The sequence below is a fragment of the Lycorma delicatula genome, chromosome 2 (genome assembly GCF_047948215.1).
Source record: "Lycorma delicatula isolate Av1 chromosome 2, ASM4794821v1, whole genome shotgun sequence".
NCBI lineage: Eukaryota > Metazoa > Arthropoda > Insecta > Hemiptera > Fulgoridae > Lycorma > Lycorma delicatula.
This window is the reverse complement of record NC_134456.1, coordinates 213,609,790-213,630,325: the sequence shown is the minus strand read 5'-3', so window position 1 is coordinate 213,630,325 and position 20,536 is coordinate 213,609,790. Positions and strand designations below refer to the sequence as shown.

At 30.2% G+C, this 20,536-nt stretch overlaps 1 protein-coding gene and 1 long non-coding RNA gene across 2 annotated transcripts in view; one reads left to right on the top strand and one right to left on the bottom strand.

The window, feature by feature from the left end:
• Positions 1 to 20,536, top strand: part of LOC142319634 (sodium leak channel NALCN-like) — a 176,202-nt gene that overhangs the window by 3,459 nt on the left and 152,207 nt on the right. The window lies entirely within an intron of this gene.
• LOC142319637 (uncharacterized) overlaps positions 1 to 20,536 on the bottom strand; it is a 270,901-nt gene that overhangs the window by 249,254 nt on the left and 1,111 nt on the right. The gene's annotated exons all lie outside the window — the stretch shown is intronic.

Genomic DNA, 20,536 nt, shown 5'->3' with positions numbered 1-20,536 from the left:
TAAATGTAGTAACTTTTCAGATGATCATCCGGTACGTAGAGGTTTAAATGTAAAGGGAAAGATTTCTGTATGAATCAGAACATTATAATCGGTCATTAATCGCAATTAAATGTCGAAATCTGTCAACCGATTTATAAACATATACTGTTAAAAGTAATGACGTAATGTGTTGATAAAAATAAATACACATGGAAATGTTAAACGATATGCGATATCAATTGTAAATATTTCATTTCCTTTTCCCACGGCCGACCGTGAAATTGCGATTTTTGCTTCCTTGTACGAAGTAAAAGAAGTATTGTGATCGCGAAAATTTTCGGTTTTCAAATTTTAACAGAAATATTCATTTTGACCATCCTCGAATCCATTTTGACTAGTTCGGCGTGACCGACGTAAAATATCTATCTCGCATAACTCAAAAACTATTAGCCACAGGATCTTGAAACATTGGTTTAGGACTGTTGTAACATCTAATTTTGCACCTTCGCAATAGAGTGAACCAAAAGTGTCCAAAAAAGCCCAAAATCCCCCAAAAATTAGATTTTGGGCTTTTTCTTAACTGCAGTTAACAGGCATAATTAAGAGCTTTTCAACTATATATCTTAAACGGTACTTGTTTTCACCGGTTCCAGAATTATATCCAAATAAAATTTTAATTAATGAAATTTTTGGGTCGTTCAAGGAGAAGACACGTCGGTTCGAATCCGACTTCATTACCTTTTTTTTTAACTTAAATATATTGATATATTAATAATTATTCACCTCCGATTGAAAAAAAAATGTTAACTTTTCTTACTATTTTTTTAAATTTAAATATATTGATTTATTAATAACTAGCAGATCCGGCAATGCTTCGCTATTGCTAGATTTGAGTATATATATATATATATATATTGATATATATATATATATATATATATATATATACATATATATAATTAAGTGAACACAATTGAAAGTTTGATAAAACATTAAAACTAAATGAACATTACGGACTTCGCAAAAGTTAATTTTTCCCTGTTACCCTTTCTCCCTTTTCCCTTTCCCCCGCGTCTCCATTTTCATTTCCCCTTTCCATTCCCCCTTTCAATTACTTTCCTCTCTCTCTTTCCCATATTTCCCCTTCAGCTTTCCTTTTTTCTCCTTTCCCATTTCCTTTTCTGCGTTTTCTTTTTCCCAATTTCCCCATTTCCCTTTTTAGATTTTTCCCTTTCTTCCTTTTTCTCCGCGCGTGAATCGGTCCAGTAGTTTTTTTAGTCTACAGCGGACACGCCCTATCGGAAACATTGAAATGGAATCGTAAAATATTTAGTATAGTGTGTGTTGCTTTTACGTCCAACAGATGGCGCTGTTTTTTTTTTAAAAACGTGTTTTTACCTAAAACAAGTGTAAAATTTTAGGTATATAAAAACACGCGCGTATTCGAATGCAACGTCGTGTCAAAATTTCAAAGCGATCGGTGAAGAACTTTCGGAGTTTTAAGATTTTGAACAAACTAACATTTACATTTTTATTTATTTATATTATTAATCTCCGATCGTATTAAAATGCGTATATGTAATTTAGGAGGCGTACAAGGAAGTTATGTGGCGTCCGCTTCAAATTTTATTTTAAAAAGAATAATACGTACTTCAAGTCATTTCCTTTTCTTAGCCGGCCTCCTTGGCGCGAGCGGTAGCGTCTCGGCCTTTCATCCGGAGGTCCCGAGTTCGAATCCCGGTCAGACATGGCATTTTATCTCATCCTTTGAAGCGGTACCTAAGGGTGGTCCCGGAGGTTAAACAAAACGAAACAAAAAAGTAATTTCCTTTAGTTTAATGTAAATGTTTTTATCTTGTACAGATTAAACGTTTTAAGTACGTCTGTTTTTTATTTTATTTTATACTCCCTTTAACGTATTTTTTGCTGTAAATAATAAAATAAAGAACTACGATTTGTCTATGTAAGAAAGTATTTTCGTTATTTTGGAAAACTTTGTTAACAAGGAAATTTAGCAGTTTTTTTATGTATTCTACCATTTTGGAACTTTAAAAGTTAAATTATTAATTTAACGCGTGTTTTATTATGTACATGGAATAATTTTTTTTAGATAAATGGTTATGTTTGTTTCTTCTCTTACAAATATTCGTATAAAAAAGTTTAAAACCACACGCACTACGCGCATATATATGTATATAAAATTAAATTTTATTGTTTTTTTTTTTTACTTCGTAAAAATTGTATAATTAAGAAAATATTAGTTATTGACGTAACTAACTTTATCGATAAGATGGTACGCCTAAGTATTAATTTATCTATCTTTACCTCGTCCACTTGTACAACGTTTCTCGTTGTTCTTGAAATATCGCAAAACTGGAACAAAGCACAACATAACCCGACTAACAAAGACGCTTTTACAACATAACCAAACGTAAACGGAAAACAACTAACCGACCGATCTATATTTCGATTGGAGTATAGCCCAAATACACAGCATTTTATTATTAACAGAAAGAACGGGTTTTTTCTGAGAAAAAATAACAAACGGTGTAGAAAAAACATTCGTTTACGGTTTCGTATAATTTTTACTAGAGTCCTGATAAACGGACGTCGGCACTAAATATATTTGGCTGCCCAAAATTATAATGTAAGCTAATAAATAAATAAATATATTTTATTACTTTATTAGTAAATTGAGCTTTTTAATTTGTTATCATTAATGAAATAAGTGCAGCTTAGTCATGCTTGATACTCAATTTGTATGCATCAGCTTAGCCTATTTGTATTACGACCTCATAAATAAAAAAATAAAAATACATTATAAATTCTATTTTAGTATATAAGGAAAAAACACAAATACTACATCAGTAAGCGAATAACATTTTTAAAATAAAAGATACTTTTGCAAAGTGCGTTTTTAATGAAGAGAAACGTTTTCACACGCGAGGGATTTACGTTTGTGTATATATGACTTTATTGGGTCGTTCGCTAACCTCGTGGACTCTTCGAAACAGCTGATCATCGTGCTGGTCAACCGGCTATTGTGTCAAGGACACAATAGCTCCCCCCCGATCCATACCATAACTGGTAATGAACGAAGGGTGGTGGTGGCGACCGGAAAGTCACTAGGCGGGTGACTTCCCTACGACTTGTGTCTCGCGACAGGCAAGTGAGGATGCCGAACTTCAACGAAACAGGCCGATTGTAGTCACGCGCCACACTACTCTTGGCGCTTTATTTGAACGCGTGAGGATGCATGAACATATCAAGCAATCGGATTTATTATTAAATAATATTAATATTAAAAGATAAAAATTATTGTGTTAATAGGCTTCTGAAATAAGAATTAATAATAATTGAACTAAATTCACCTGGTTTCCCCTCTTTCCTCATACTGTGTTTCTGTTAGGAGTTAAGTAAGTATTTCTACGAGTAGCAAATTATATTTAGACTAAATCTATTTCTTATAAATTTCAGTATCACTAACTACATACACCCTTTCAAAATTAATGATCGGAGAATATTTAAATTTTCAAAAACAATTCCTTTATATTCTTCAATATAAATGTGACGAGAGAGTAAGGTTACACAAAAATCTGATTTCAAGAACATACGTCTGTACGCATTCGTTGTAAGATTTTCCAACGTCTCTAATAATCTAAATTCTAAGTATTCTCAAGGAACAGCAGCTTACATAAACTTTCCGTTGTTGACTTTTCCTCAAAATTTATTTGATGTACGTCTTCTATTCCCTAGTTAATTGTTTCTTGAATTGAAAAAAAAATCCTTTTTAGATAATTTACTGTAACTAACATGTATTTTTTTTTAAATGACCTTGCTATTTATAAAAGTATTACTAATTCCGTAATCAAATATTGCTTTGCGTAATCGAAAGCAATGAAATCCTTTTTGGTATTTGGATCCTTAATACTGTCAACGAAATTCTCAGAATGATTGATATTGCAGTTATTAAAATAATAATTCCTATTATCTTTTCTATTTCCTATTCTTTTCTATTAATTTTCCTATTATAATTTTCCTATTATCTTTTAGTGCTAATAACACTATAGGTTTTGTTTTGAGCACTCTTTACCTTTCTTAGCTTTATTCTTTTATAATTTGTTGACGCGTGTTCGAAATACTTCATTGTCAAAAATGATATTGTATTAGTAATTTTAATCTTCTGTTAATCTTTATATAGCGTTTATTCAACGCCCTTCCTTATATTTGACGTCATGCCTTATCTTTATTTCCTGTTTAGCCTCCGGAACGACCATAAGGTATTACTTCAGAGGATTATATGAATGAATGTAAATGAAGTGTAATGTTGTACAGTCTCAGGTCGACCATTACTGAGATGTGTGGTTAATTGAAACCCAGCCATCAAAGACACCGGTATCTGTGATCTAGTATTGAAATCCATATAAAAGTTACTGTCTTTACTGGGACATGAAACTAAGAACTCTCGACTTCGAAATTAATTTTTATACTTATCTTTTAATTTTATTTATCTATTTTCTGCTTTTAATAAATTGAGGTTGAAAAGGACACCCGCTTGTCTGTTGATCTGTTCATTTATGATCGTTTTATTGTTACTTTTTAATTTAAAGATTTTTAGATATTGTAAAATGTTCATTCTTCTTCCTTTAACACATTTGTGAAAGTATTTTTAAAAAATCTCATGTGTTAGTTACATCTTAATTTTAATTTCCTTTCCGTTTGTCAATGTATGTTGCACTGCATTTAACATTTTATTTTGGATATACACCATTACTTTCTATATATCTTTTTCTTCCATTTTACTTCTAAAAATCAAAAACAAGATTTTAATTATGTAGCGCATTTAATAAAAGAAGGACATTCCCCTATGAAAATGGAAGCAACAATGAAATTAATTCACGAATCTGTGAATTCTCATTTTTTTCGTGGGAGAAAAATATACATGTATGTAGAAAAATATTAGTGCCATATTTCAACCTTTTTGGTCAACTCGTTTTAGATACAATATTGAATATCCCCCTCCCCATATATTGATTGACTTAAAACTTTGGAATTTTTAATGAAGAGAACCGCGAGAAAAGTTTCGACCACTACACATAAAACAAAAATTCAAAATGGCAACAACTACCCTCCCTTTTTTAATTTTCTCCAAAACTTAATGGCATCTAGTCCCTTATGTAGAAAATTTTTGGGCCATTTTCGAAGAAAATGTTCGTTCAGCCACTAATTACACTTAGATATTAATCAAAATACAGGCCAACAAATGTACATACATCTTTCCTAAATTTCTACGGATTTTTAAAAAACCGTTTTTTGGACTCGGGGAGGTTATGAAACGTCGACATTTGCAAAAAAACCCGATATAGAAATTTTGGGCCGATGAATATGTTATACAAACTCTTTATAGTTGTAGCATTTACGTAGAAGCAATAGAGCTGCAGTCGATAAAGTAAAAATACCGGTATTTCTAAAAATATGTTATAAAACATGCCCTAATAAAATAATAATTGAAAAAAAACAAAATAGTGTTTAGTGCAGAAGTATGTACACAATTTAAGTATGCAAGTGAGCATACTTCCCATGGTTTACTATAGAAACGGTATAGGCTGCAATGAACCCGTTCTGTTTATCAACCTTCTCTGTCTCATGCCGTCCTCCCATTACTTACCCGCTGACTCATCTTTTCACCTTGTACATCCAGCTAACACAAAAAATTATTACCTCTGAAATACCTCTGCAAAATATTCCTCTGTCACCGTATGATCAAAAAATATTTTATAAATATTTTGTAATGCCTATTGAACTATTTTATTTTTCATTTATTAAATACTATTTATTACTTTAAACAAATGATTTTATTACTTTTATTTATTATTAAACATTTCGTTTTTATCACAATTTGAATTTTTTTGTTTAAGTTTGTACATACGAGTAAGCATTATTCTTGTTTACATTGCTTTAAACAAATTGTGGTCTATATCTTATAATATTGCATCTATAAAAACATCGTCCCATAAGATTATTGTTTTTTTGTTTAACTTTTCGGACCACTGTTAGGTATTATTTCAGAGGATGTGATGAATGATTTGTAGCATGTGTGAAAATGCCATGCCTGACTGGGGGATTCGAACCCTGGACCGCCGGGTGTGTACTATTCATTACAAAATGGTGGCTGGGTATAGTATTCAGCCTTGAATTATCAATCTCCCACATGCAGTTAGGGTTAACAATCTCTGCCAGTCTAACACCTAAAATGCATCAGATAAACAATATAAAACATTTTCTGAAGTGATCCAAAGATAGTGATCAGAATGACCCAGGCTAAATTACAGTTATATATTTCACACAGTTTGATATGATAGTGTTGAAAATATGGCAAAATATAATTTTTCTTGGTAAATAAGTAAATTTTGTTTATTTATTCTCTTCAATTGATTAATTACTTTCATCATGAATATTGAATGTATTTTATTTTATGAGTATTATATATATTATTTGGGTAGTTAATGAGAAGTGGCTACTTAATAGTGAAGTGGCTTTCTCTTTTTGGGTTGTTAAAAGTAAATAGTTTCATAAGGTAAATAAGTTGTAGTGTTTTGAATTATTGATCTAAAGGCAACCTTTTGATTATTGTTTATCCATTGATTGTTTTGTCTGATTTTCATGTGATTATCATTCAAATGTATCAAATTCATTTTTACATCTCTTGTCATGTATGTTTTCAATTTTTGCTTTTTGTTGAACTGGTTTGAAATTGTTGAATTTGATTGAGTAGTTTTACCTACAATAATGTGCTTTTTCATTCACACTTACTGGCTTTTCACTGCACCTATCAACATCATGTTTGATTATGGAATTTTCAGAATAATGATGTTTGACACCAATGAATTAATGTTCACCGAAATAATAAATTAGGGTTTTTTTCATTTTGAATATTGTATAATTTTGTTTTTTCACATTTAAAAAATTTTTTTAGGGGCGATGCCTTTTGGTTAAGCATATTCATTGGATTCGGATTATCTTAATACATTATGATGTAAGGTAAAAGTAACACTTCATTTCTTTTGTAAATAGCAACATCTAATCTGATAAAATTCACATTCAAGTCTTTAGGAAAATTAACAATGTGTTTTTTTTTACCATTTCCAGCAAACCCTTTTGCATTTTGCTAACAGTGAATGTGACTTTTTCATGTTTTATTCCAAATACTAGTGATATGCCACAGTCAATGTACAAGTTTATTGTTGAAATGTTGGGAACTGAACTGATCATAGAGTAAAGTTGTGGAAAATAAGTTGTGTAAAGTTGTGGCCAATAACAGTTTCTTGATCATGATCCAATCATTTTCTATTTAAAGAATCATCAGTGAAAACATTGTATTTTCCATCAAAATAGCACAACATACCCAATGATGTTAGAATGTAAAATTTTTAAGTAATTTCTTTGAACGGAAATTACAAGTACAACCTATCAACATGGTCATGTAATGCTAGTCTTTGAAATCTGTATGGTGTATTCTTTTTAAGGGTACAATTGAAGAACAGCATGTGCATCTCCTCAGTTTTATGATTATTGACATTAAGATCTCTTTCATCTGGAAATAAACATTCAATTGTCAAATCGATTTGAGTCATATTTGTTTCTTTTGGAACTTTGATTTGCAATATTTTACATATTGTTGGTACATTTAAAACACTGCAATTCTTTTGTTCTTATGACTTTGAAGAGTAGCTATAAGGCATTTTGGCAGGCAGGCTCTAACAAGTTCAATGTGGAACTTGGAGAAATAATATGGCACTATATATAACATATTGATAATTATCAAAATTACCAAGCAGCACCTAAAACTAAACAATTTAAATTAGTTTTAACAAATAAAAAGATTTAAAAAATATGCAGTGTTAATTGTAGTATAATAATAATAATAAAAATAATGTCTAAAGCTAAGAAAAAATTATGTTTGAAGGTATGTCAGTCTGACTCAAGAGTGTGGTAGATTTTTGAGCCCTATGTATTTTAAAAACATATTTATCGATGATTCATGCAAACATGATAAACCTTATAACAAACTTATAAGGTAAAAAAAGATGAAAAACTTATAACAAACAATTAGTTAAGAAAAAATTTTAAAAAAGCATGCTATTCAATTGTTAAGAACATCTATTTAAAGTAACATTTTTTTGTAATTGAATCCAAATGTAAAAAAACAAATGGTTTAGAAGAAACACGAAAATGTAAGCTACTCAATCATTAAGAGCAACATCTATTATTTTGCTATTTTATTATTTAGTATTTAAAACAGTTTGCTTAACTTTAATCCCCTTTATTCATATTGGCCATTCACTTCAAAAGTGGAATGATTCAGGAATCATAAGAGGTGTTTAATATTTTTACTCGGTTGTTTAAACGATTATTTTGTTTACTCTTTAATTTATTGTATATAGTATATAGTATATTGTATATAGTGAAAACAAAAACAAATGTAATAAAATGAGTAGACCTGGAAATGTAGCCATCTTTATAATGATCCTGATCTGACTTCCACTTTCAGATCACTACATTGATTGGGCACTATGGTCATGGCTTATTGCAGATTATGTATAATAGAAAATGATTTTGGAATTGAACTACACCACCATTATAACGTGTAATGTGGTAGCCAGGGCTGATGTGATAGCAGGTGTAAAGAGACCCTTCTGTACTCACTATACACCTTACTATGTAATGTTGAGAGTAACAAATAGTATTCAGTTTCTTTGTACATCAATTTTTTTTGGATTCAGAATAAACAATTGTTTTTTTGGGTCTTTTTTCAACTAAAAATGTTTTTTTTTTTGAAAGAGGATAAAGTATTATTTTTTCTGGTAGTAAATTGTAATTGATGTGATCTATTCATATTGAGTTAAGGTTTTCTAGACAAATTCTTCTGATTTTGGTTTGGTTATCATGCTTAGTAGTAATCCATAATGCAGATAGTGTGTTCAGATATTTTTTTGCTAGAATTAATGATTCATCTATTGTATTTATATTAAAATCACTGCTAATTTTCCCTTGATTTATTTCAATTTTAAGATATTCTTCTAGTTCTTCAATAAATTCAATTATGCTTCCTGATAGTGGTCTATGTATTACTATTAAGTGATTTTTTTTTTTAACTCTTGATAATTTCAATTTCTATAGATTTTAATTTTTATAGTTTTGGCTTTTGGATTGTATACCTTACATTCTCTTTTATAAATATTATAATTCCATTTTCTTCATGTTCTCTGTTTTGATATTTTATTATATCCATTTACATTATAAATATTACTTTTACATAAATTGATTTCTGATAGACAAATTATGTCTTTTTCAATTCTCATTCTTTTTAATTGCATATTTAGTGTACACCAGTTTACATTAAGCTGTTTCTGTTTAATGAGGATTATATTTAGGTTAGGCTTGTATTTATTATTTGTACTGTTGTATTTTCCAATTTGTATTATATATTTTTTCATTATTATTCATTAATATTTCATGATTTTGCATTTTCAGATTCATTTTTGTTTGAATATGTAAATAAATTTTTATAGTGTTATATATACTTTTTGTCCAATGAAGAAACATCAAAACCAGTATATATAAAATTGTGGCTAAGCTTGGTCCTTTTCCGGTGAGTGGGTACCAATTTTTTCAAAAAGTAACAAAGTACCCATATTTTTTTTGTTTTTTAATAACCAAATTAATCTCCAAAACATAATTTTTATTAAAATAACCCAATAGCTCTTTAGGGTCACATTCCTTCTTATTGTGATTTTTAGCTCACCACCACAAACTTTCATTACTTTGATTATATGCATCTGTTTTTGGATCAGCAAAGTTTTCACTATGGTTTTCTGTATCTGTTTGTAATTAGTCAAGGTTAGCGAGCAAAACGAGTGTAGGATAAGTTTGGTTAGATTATATTTATAATTTCTCTACAAATGCCCACTGATTTGAAAGAATTCTGCCCGTATTGTACTTTCTTTTTGAAAATGAGGACTTGTCTATTTCTATTGTCATTTGTGTAAGTATATAATTCATACCTTCTAAATTTTCTATACAATCTTTTACATCTATACAATCTCTATACAAAACTTTTCATAAATCTGATATGATTTTAGTACCTGGTTCAATACATGCTACAACTGTAGACATTAATGTCTCCTTTGTTCTATCAGGAACAGCACACATGAAACATTTTTTTGTTTCATGATAAATTTCTCCAAAAACTCGCTATTGTGGTAACATTCAATCTCTATTATATTTTCTTTTGGAAAACAGAGACTCATCAATACTACAATTGTTCCAGGTCCACCTAGTTTTGTAATAATTTAAAGGCACATATTTCAGTAATAAATATAATAATAATTATTTAAAAAAATGTTATTTATTATATGTTTTTATTATTTTTAAAAAGAAAAAGAAAAAGGTTGTACCCATTTACTGAAAAAGGTCCTTAAGCTTTTATTTGCTTTATATAAAAATTATATTTGGATTTAGTTGGATCTGGAGTTGGTTTTACTATATGTTCTTATCAGATGTATAGTTTTGATTTACAGAAGAATCTTTTTTGTTGATTTGTAAAGATTTTGATGTAAGTAAATCTGTGGTTTATATATAAATATTTTTTTGTTGATTCATTTCCATTACCTCTTTTTTGACTGAGATATGATCTATTGTTTCTCATAGTCCTGACCATTCAAAAAGGACTTTTCCTTGAAGAACTAAATGGATTACTTCCCAAAAGAATTTTTTTTATTGATTTGTGAAGCTTTCATGCATATAAATATTCTGTTAATCCAGTTTGTTCTCTACATCTATATTTGTTATAATTGTTTTTCTTTAGTTATACATTTTAATCCTTGTTTGAGTTATATATGAATTTTACTATGATATTTCCTTCTCTTTATCTTTAATTTATTTTATTGGGCATATATCTGTAGATTTCCTCTATGTCTTTTCCCCCAACTTGTTCAACATGTTTCTTTTCTATTTTATAAATAATTTGTTGTAGGTTTTTGTTTTGCTTCTTTATGCCTATGATTTCAAGATTAGTTTTTCGTTGGTTATATTAGAATATTTTGATTCTATTTGACGTTTCTTGCATTTTTATTTCTTTCTCTTTATCTTCTTCTTCTAGTTTGGTGAATTGTTTTTTAAATTCATAGATTTCTTTTTTATTAATATTTTTGGGAAAGTTGTTCTTGTAAATTAAATTTTTGTTGATAGATTTTTGTTTTTTTATTCTATTTTACTTTTTAATTCTTTAAATGACTGTTTGGAGGTTGTGTCATGACATTCAGTTTCTTGTTTATTAATTTTTAGTTGCTGAACAATCTATTGTAACTTAGGGTTCACATAAACCCTATAGTTATGAACCAGCCGTATTGTCAGAGGTGAAAAGAAAAAAGAGGTTTAATTAGATTTTTTTTTTATCTTCAATCATTTGACTGGTTTGATGCAGCTCTCCAAGATTCCCTATCTAGTGCTAGTCGTTTCATTTCAGTATACCCTCTACATCCTACATCCCTAACAATTTGTTTTACATATTCCAAACGTGGCCTGCCTACACAATTTTTCCCTTCTACCTGTCCTTCCAATATTAAAGCGACTATTCCAGGATGCCTTAGTATGTGGCCTATAAGTCTGTCTCTTCTTTTAACTATATTTTTCCAAATGCTTCTTTCTTCATCTATTTGCCGCAATACCTCTTCATTTGTCACTTTATCCACCCATCTGATTTGTAACATTCTCCTATAGCACCGCATTTCCAAAGCTTCTAATCTTTTCTTCTCAGATACTCCGATTGTCCAAGTTTCACTTCCATATAAAGCGACACTCCAAACATATACTTTCAAAAATCTTTTCCTGACATTTTAATTAATTCATGATGTAAACAAATTATATTTCTTACTGAAGGCTCGTTTGGCTTGTGCTATTCGGCATTTTATATCGCTCCTGCTTCGTCCATGTTTAGTAATTCTACTTCCCAAATAACAAAAATTCTTCTACCTCCATAATCTTTTCTCCTCCTGTTTTCACATTCAGTGGTCCATCTTTGTTATTTCTACTACATTTCATTACTTTTGTTTTGTTCTTGTTTATTTTCATGCGATAGATCTTGCGTAGGACTTCATCTATGCCGTTCATTGTTTCTTCTAAATCCTTTTTATTCTCGGCTAGAATTACTATATCATCAGCAAATCATAGCATCTTTATCTTTTCACCTTGTACTGTTACTCCGAATCTAAATTGTTCTTTAACATCATTAACTGCTAGATCCATGTAAAAATTAAAAATAACGGAGATAGGGAACATCCTTGTCAGACTCCCTTTCTTATTACGGCTTCTTTCTTATGTTCTTCAATTACTACTGTTGCTGTTTGGTTCCTGTACATGTTAGCAATTGTTCTTCTATCTCTGTATTTGAACCCTAATTTTTTTAAAATGCTGAACATTTTATTCCAGTCTACGTTATCGAATGCCTTTTCTAGGTCTATAAACGCCAAGTATGTTGGTTTGTTTTTCTTTAATATTCCTTCTACTATTAATCTGAGGCCTAAAATTGCTTCCCTTGTCCCAATACTTTTCCTGAAACCAAATTGGTCTTCTCCTAACACTTCTTCCACTCTCCTCTCAATTCTTCTGTATAGAATTCTAGTTATGATTTTTGATGCATGACTAGTTAAACTAATTGTTCTGTATTCTTCACATTTATCTGCCCCTGCTTTCTTTGGTATCATGACTATAACACTTTTTTTGAAGTCCGACGGAAATTCCCCCATTTCATAATTATTACACACCAGTTTGTATAATCTATCAATCGCTTCCTCACCTGCACTGCGCAGTAATTCTACAGGTATTCCGTCTATTCCAGGAGCCTTTCTGCCATTTAAATCTTATAATGCTCTCTTAAATTCAGATTTCAGTATTGTTTCTCCCATTTCATCCTCCTCAACTTCCTCTTTTTCCTCTATAACACCATTTTCTAATTCATTTCCTCCGTATAACTCTTCAATATATTCCAGCCATCTATCGACTTTACCTTTCGTATTATATATTGGTGTACCATCTTTGTTTAACACATTATTAGATTTTAATTTATGTACCCCAAAATTTTCCTTAACTTTCCTGTATGCTCCGTCTATTTTACCAATGTTCATTTCTCTTTCCACTTCTGAACATTTTTCTTTAATCCACTCTTCTTTCGCCAGTTTGCACTTCCTGTTTATAGCATTTCATAATTGCCGATAGTTCCTTTTACTTTCTTCATCACTAGCATTCTTATATTTTCTACGTTCATCCATCAGCTGCAATATATCGTCTGAAACCCAAGGTTTTCTACCAGTTCTCTTTATTCCGCCTAAGTTCGCTTCTGCTGATTTAAGAATTTCCTTTTTAACATTCTCCCATTCTTCTTCTACATTTTCTACCTTATCTGTTTTACTCAGACCTCTTGCGATGTCCTCCTCAAAAATCTTCTTTACCTCCTCTTCCTCAAGCTTCTCTAAATTCCACCGATTCATCTGACACCTTTTCTTCAGGTTTTTAAACCCCAATCTACATTTCATTATAACCAAATTATGGTCGCTATCAATGTCTGCTCCAGGGTAAGTTTTGCAGTCAACGAGTTGATTTCTAAATCTTTGCTTAACCATGATATAATCTACCTGATACCTTGCAGTTTCGCCTGGCTTTTTCCAAGTGTATATTCTTCTATTGTGATTTTTAAATTGGGTGTTGGCAATTACTAAATTATACTTCGTGCAAAACTCTATAAGTCAGTCCCTTCTTTGATTCCTTTTGCCCAGCTCATATTTACCCACTATAATATTTCCTTCCTTGCCTTTTCCAATGCTTGCATTCCAATCTCCAACTATTATTAAATTTTCATCTCCTTTTACGTGTTTAATTGCTTCATGAATCTCTTCGTATACACACTCTACCTCATCATCATCATGGGCGCTTGTAGGCATATAGACGTTAACAATCGTTGTCGATTTAGGTTTTGATTTTATCCTTATTACAATGATTCTATCGCTATGCGTTTTGAAATACTCTACTCTCTTCCCTATCTTCTTGTTCATTATGAAACCTACTACTGCCTGCCCATTATTTGAAGCTGAGTTAATTATTCTAAAATCACCTGACCAAAAATCGCCTTCCTCTTCCCACCGAACCTCACTAATTCCTACTACATCCACATTTATCCTATCCATTTCTCTTTTTAAATTTTCTAGCCAACCAACCTTTTTTAAACTTCTAACATTCCACGCTCCGACTCGTAGAATGTTATTTTTTAATTTTCTGGTGACCCCTTCCTTAGTAGTCCCCACCCGGAGATCCGAACGGGGGACTAGTTTACCTCCGGAATATTTTACCAGAGAAGGCGCCTCCATCATTGCTATATGAAAATGCAGAGAGCCACATTTTCTTGGAAAAAAGCAGCTGTAGTTTTCCATTGCTTTCAGCTGCGCAGTACTCAGAGGATTGAGTGATGTTGATATGGCCGTTTAGGTCATTCTGACTCACACCCCTAACAACTACTGAAAGAGCTGCTGCCCTCTTTCAGGAATCATTCCTTAGTCTGGCTCTCAACAGATACCTCTCCGATATGGTTGCACCTTCGGTCCAGCTGCTCTGTATCCCTGAGCACTCAAGCTCCCTCACCGATGGCAAGGTCTCATGATTCATAGAGGAGAGATTTAAATAAATAAATTATATTAAATTCCAGTAATTAAAAAATAAATAAATTGTTCTATTTAGTTAAAACTTTTATTTTTAACTCTGGAAATATTTTTATTCTCAAAAGCTGTCAGACACGAACGAAGTTAATCTTTTTTGCACTTCCTCTAAAAAAAAAAAAACGAAATGAAAGAAGAGGGAAAAACAGCACCATAACCAGCTGGTTAGCTAGAGATAAGTCAACCGTGACAGTGTTAAAATTTTCTACTAGATTTATCGTTCACAAAGCACTAAGCACAATAGTTAAATGGTTAGACGGGTATAATGGGGTTAAAGATTTCCACATTGGTAACAAGTCTGTTATACTTCCCTTAAAGAATGTAAGAATATAAGCAGAGTTTTTTTGCAGAAGTTAACGAGAAAAGTTTTATAACATCATTAGACTTAACTATCCGTATTAAACGGCATAAGAATACGTAGTTTTCTAAACAACAAAAAAAGAAGAAATTTGCATTAATTTTTCATGAATTTAGATATTATAAAAATCTGTTAAATATTTTGTAATTTTTCCATTTCTCTTAATATTATTTAAATCATATAAGCTTATCTCCGCTACGGCCTTTAATCAGGAGGTCTCGGGTTCGAATCCCAGTCAGGGACGGCATTTTTATACGCTACAAATTTCCATTTTCACATTCTTACGTAAAACCTTACTCGTAAGCTTCTGTGATGAATTAATTCGTCTGTAAAAATCCATATAATGCAACACGAATTAAAAAAAAATCACATAAAATCAGGTTAAAAGTTTCAAAGACAAAAGCCCAAATTTATAATAATTATTCTTTTTTGAGTAATTTGATTTGATATAATTAATTTTGAATAATTTTATTCTTTTTTGAATAATTTAAATTAGTATGTGTTCATAATGAGGTAAGGAGTTTGCATAGAGCTGTTAACTAGAAGAGTTCACTCAGACCTTAATACCTGGTGATTATGAGGGAAGGTGGTAATTTAGCGAAGATAAGCCTTTTCTTATTGTTCATGAAATAAGTAGTTTTGCGTTAGCTCAATAAAAAAAAATCATAACTACCAAAAAAACATTAACAAAAGTAACCATTATATAAAGAAAAGAAAATTACATAACGAAACTGTTTTACTGGTTATCATGTTAGTTATGTTTTTTTGGTGAACGAAATGTTGTGACTTATCATAAGAAGCTTAATAACCATTACTGTAAATAATTCCATTCATCGTTTTCTTGTGTTTGAGGTTTTAGTGGAAATTCACTTGACTCTCAAATGGGAAGTTTTGCTAAGTATTTACTTACATGAAAAACTTTACAAATAAATTCAATGGTTGTTTGAGTAAATTTAAAATTCTTTTGAATGAAAATAAAAGTGCATCTGACAGACTAAAAAACTATATAAAATTGAGGCTAAGGTTCAGGTACATAATCCACCAGATGAACCAGTTATGAAAGTAATTTTTTCAGAACCAACTCTAAAGAGCCTTTGATGCCATTTTCTTCTCAGGTGATCTTACTTACCAAACCAGAGAGACCATTTAAAACAACATAAGGGGTGACTGTTTCTCCTTTTTCACATAACTTTAGACAATGAAGCAATTTTTAGGATGGAGAAGAAGATAAAGGGTTGGCCAAAAGGCAAACTTGGAAATTAATCCTCTTACATAAATAAATTGATTTGCAGTGAAGCATCAAGGATATTTGACAGTATCCTTGAGTTTCTATGATTGTTAAATGATTTGGACCCTATTTGTATATATCTGTAAGAAACCCATTTTCCCCAAGATGATATTTTAAATTAAGAAAGTGTAATATTCATCTGTGAGATCAACCTTCAAGTATAAGGGTCAGAGGTCACAATCAGAATGAAGCACCCATTAGATTACTCTCTGCAACATACACTTACCAGACTTTGACTGGAAAGAGGATGACATAATGCAATTAATTGCCCAGCTTCCTCCATTCACTACCCTACTACTAATGGGTGACTAATGCACATAATACTCTTTGGGGATTAGACTGAATAAATCCCCGAGGAAGAGAGTTGGAAAGACTCCTTATAAATTCTGAAATAGTTGTATTAAATAATGGCTCAGGAACTTATTTTAATGCCAGAAGCTTAATGAAATCCTGCATAGATTTATAGTTGCATCAATTGCATCAAAGTACTCTTTCAAGGTTTTGAAAAAACCTTCACAAAAGTGACCACTTTTGGTGCAAATTCAACTGGTGCTCTAATGAAAATTAATCCCATCTGTAAAAGATGGTTATTCGACAAGGCAGCTTGAACAAGCTTCATTGCTAACACAAACCTCCCAGAAAAAACTTGAGTTATTGAAAGTGATGTCATCACAATAACTGATTTTATATTTGACTTGGCTTTAATACTTATTTACAGAACATCAGGGAGACCCAGGAAACCACCATGAATGGTGGAATAATGAGATTTGTGAAGTGATCAAAAAAAGAAATAACATACAATGCTTTCAAGAAATGTTCAACATTAAAAACTTTAGTTGCCTTTAAAAAATACAGTATTTGCAAAAAGGTGTAAGAGATTAAAAAAAAAAATATTGCAATAATGTGTGATCCATTAGCAGAAATATGACTGCGGCAGACATTTGAAAGAAAGTGAAGGCTTTCTGTGAGAATACATACTTTCACCCAGGCATGGCCAACATATGGTCCGTGTAATGAATTTATGCAGCCTGTGAAAAATTCTTCAATATTAGCTTTTTTTTTATAAGCAATTAAATAGTGGAAAATACAGAAATTTAAAAAACTTGCCAAGAAATATTTAGTAATATTCAGCTCAAAATATATTTGTAAACAAACCTATTTTTTAATGAATCTAAATTAAAGGTACAACAAATTCCATAATAAAATTTTGTTTACTTGAATCGTTTTTGTATTTAATATTTTTTAATTTTAATATTCCGTTTGGCCCATACTAAAGAGTTTTTTTTCTAATTCAGTCTGGAGGCAAAAACTATTAGCTACACCTGCTTTAATCAAATACATTGCCTTCAATCTGAAGAAGTAAAGTAGATCATCAAATGAAATTGCTGAACTATTAGCCACTCAATTTGAAGAATTTAGTAAAATGGTCAATTTTGACCTATGATGACCTATTTCAGACCAGCTGGAATATGGTATTGTGAGTAAGCATATAACACGAAGTTGCTTTGCCTGATACTTTAGCAAAAGATTTATAATTGAAACTTCAGTGTAAATCTATGATGAAAATTACAAAACTATGTCCTACTCTCTATATTTGGCTGCTTACCTTTTCTTACTTAAACATCTATTGTATTTGCATATAATTCCAAGTTAATTATGTTAATATTACAGTATTTGCTGTCACTGCAAAACAAATAGCCTTCAATAATGTTATTAAATGTTATCTTTCTGGTAGGATTGTTTTCAAGTAACTAGCCTTCTGTCAAATGCTAAAAAAAATGAAGTGCATTTTATTACAAGCTAATCATGGAAATATTAATATTGCCTCTTGTTACAAAATCTAGGTATTTCACATTTTCAGATTTGAATATTTACAAAACCTAACTGGGAAAAAACATTTCTGAACCTTAAGATTTTACTGAATAAGTATTGTTTTTGTTGTTGGACTAACAATTCACGAGAGAATTGTTATGAGCCGTACTTCTGATGATTTATCATGCAAATTTATTTTGATTGATTGTATGATGTTATATTTATTAACTCAACCAAGAATGAAAGAAAAAAAATTTATAACGGTTATTAATATCAATAATGGAACTTTTGATATATGACATTTTAGATAATTAAAAATACTTTTTCTTAAATGTAATTTTAAAATGATAAAAAAATTATTTATTAATATCAAGAATGACAGATGTAATAATAATATTGGTGAACTTTCATGTGATTACAATAATAAAAATATAACTCTCATTAATAGAAGAGTATTAGTTGAAAAATAACATATTATAATGAACTTCTTATTTAAGTTAGCTGAAAGCATACAGAAAATTCAAGGTAATCAACAAATTTTTGTGATAAAATTTTTTTACGTGAGCTTTCAAACATGAAAAACGTTGAAAAATAAAATATAATAATATTATGAATAAAAATATTAGAGGTGTATCTTATGAAAATTATGTTTAATTTTGTGAATAGTACTTTGTAAAACTGAGGAAGATTTAACTGTAAAAATGTGAAATAATCTCAAATTTTAGAGAAGTGTTAAATTATATTTTAGTCATCATCACAGATGACTGTGTACTGTCTATCATATAAATTGCTTCAATAATTTATGAATACTTCATTTATTTTTAAAATTATAACACAAATAAAGCAATTATGATTAACTAAGACTGTGAATGGATATCCTTTCCAGATTTATTTCACCCATCGTTCTATTTGTTTGAGAAAATTGTATTAATCTGAAGAGATTGCAGTAAAGCAATGTTAGGCCTTTCAACTACAAATCAAAAAGTGTTTTAAGGACATATAGCAATAACAATTCATTGTGCTGCAACTGTCAGAATAGAAAAAAAATTCTAAAAATTATACAACTGAGCCAAGCAATTTCAGGTAATGTTACTGCTATTCATGTTTATTTATTCTTGAAATTTGTTATTCTTGTATTTTTACTAATGACCTCATCTGCTTGTATATAGGCATTCTGCATATTTCCCAACCATGTCTGATATGAGGTGTTAGATATCAGCTTATGTAATTTAAGGTGTCCCAGGGATTCGGGTACTATTTTATCTGCAGAATAATTTGGGTAAGATGATGTCATAATTTTTAATTAAAAGAAACTTTGAACACAATGAAAGTACATCCACAGATATTTTGGATGTATTTTTCTTTTTCTTCAGTCATATAGTACTCAAAACCAAATGAAAATTGAAAGAAAATAAAAATCCAAACTCAAAGAAAATGTTATAAACATATTGTAAACTTTACATTTATATTATTTCACTTCCCAGATTATTGTAAATATGAATTTATTTATCAGATTAGAAATAAGTTAAAGTCAATATAAATGTTAACTTATGTTAACTTCTAAAAAAAAATTTCCTAATAAAAATAAGATTTAGTTAATAAACATCTGCAGCATGTGTTAACAAAAAGTGATTGTTGATCAATATTTTGCTTTAGATCGTATTTTGGTTGTGATGGACAATAGCTTATTTACGTAGTGCATAGACTCTAGCCAACTAGTTCAAACTGAGTTGTTAATTGAAACCCAACCTTCAAAATACAACATTTACAGACTTTGAAGGCGAAATTCATGTTGAATTTGAACTTAACTCACCAAAATCAATCCATTTCTTATCCTTTCCTTTTGTTTCTTAAAGCTGTTTAGTTTTTTAGGACTGAGGTAAAAGAATATTCATCCACAAAAATTTCATTCGTGGTGTTGCTTTAAAGCTAGACCTCAAAAAAAGCTTCAAAAAACAAATTGATCTTCTCATTTGCTGCAGGAAAGGTAGTATTCTGATTGTACCTCTACAGCTACTATGAATAGCATTATCTGCTATAAAAACCAATTTCATTATCATTTTCTTGTAGATAGTAGGGGTATGATTGAAATGACTCTATGAAACTAATAAATAAGTATTCTTTAAAACATAAGTTTCTTTTACACCCTATGTTACAACCAGTAAAAATTTATGAATAAATCACACAAAGCAGCATAAGAAGGTAAAAAATAGTTTGTTTTTGTTTTGCATTGGTAATTAATTTTTTTGACCAGTTTGTTTAAGCAACATTATTTTGCTAGTTATATATATTAAATGCTCTAAAAGTTTTAAATTAAGCATCATATAATTCTTT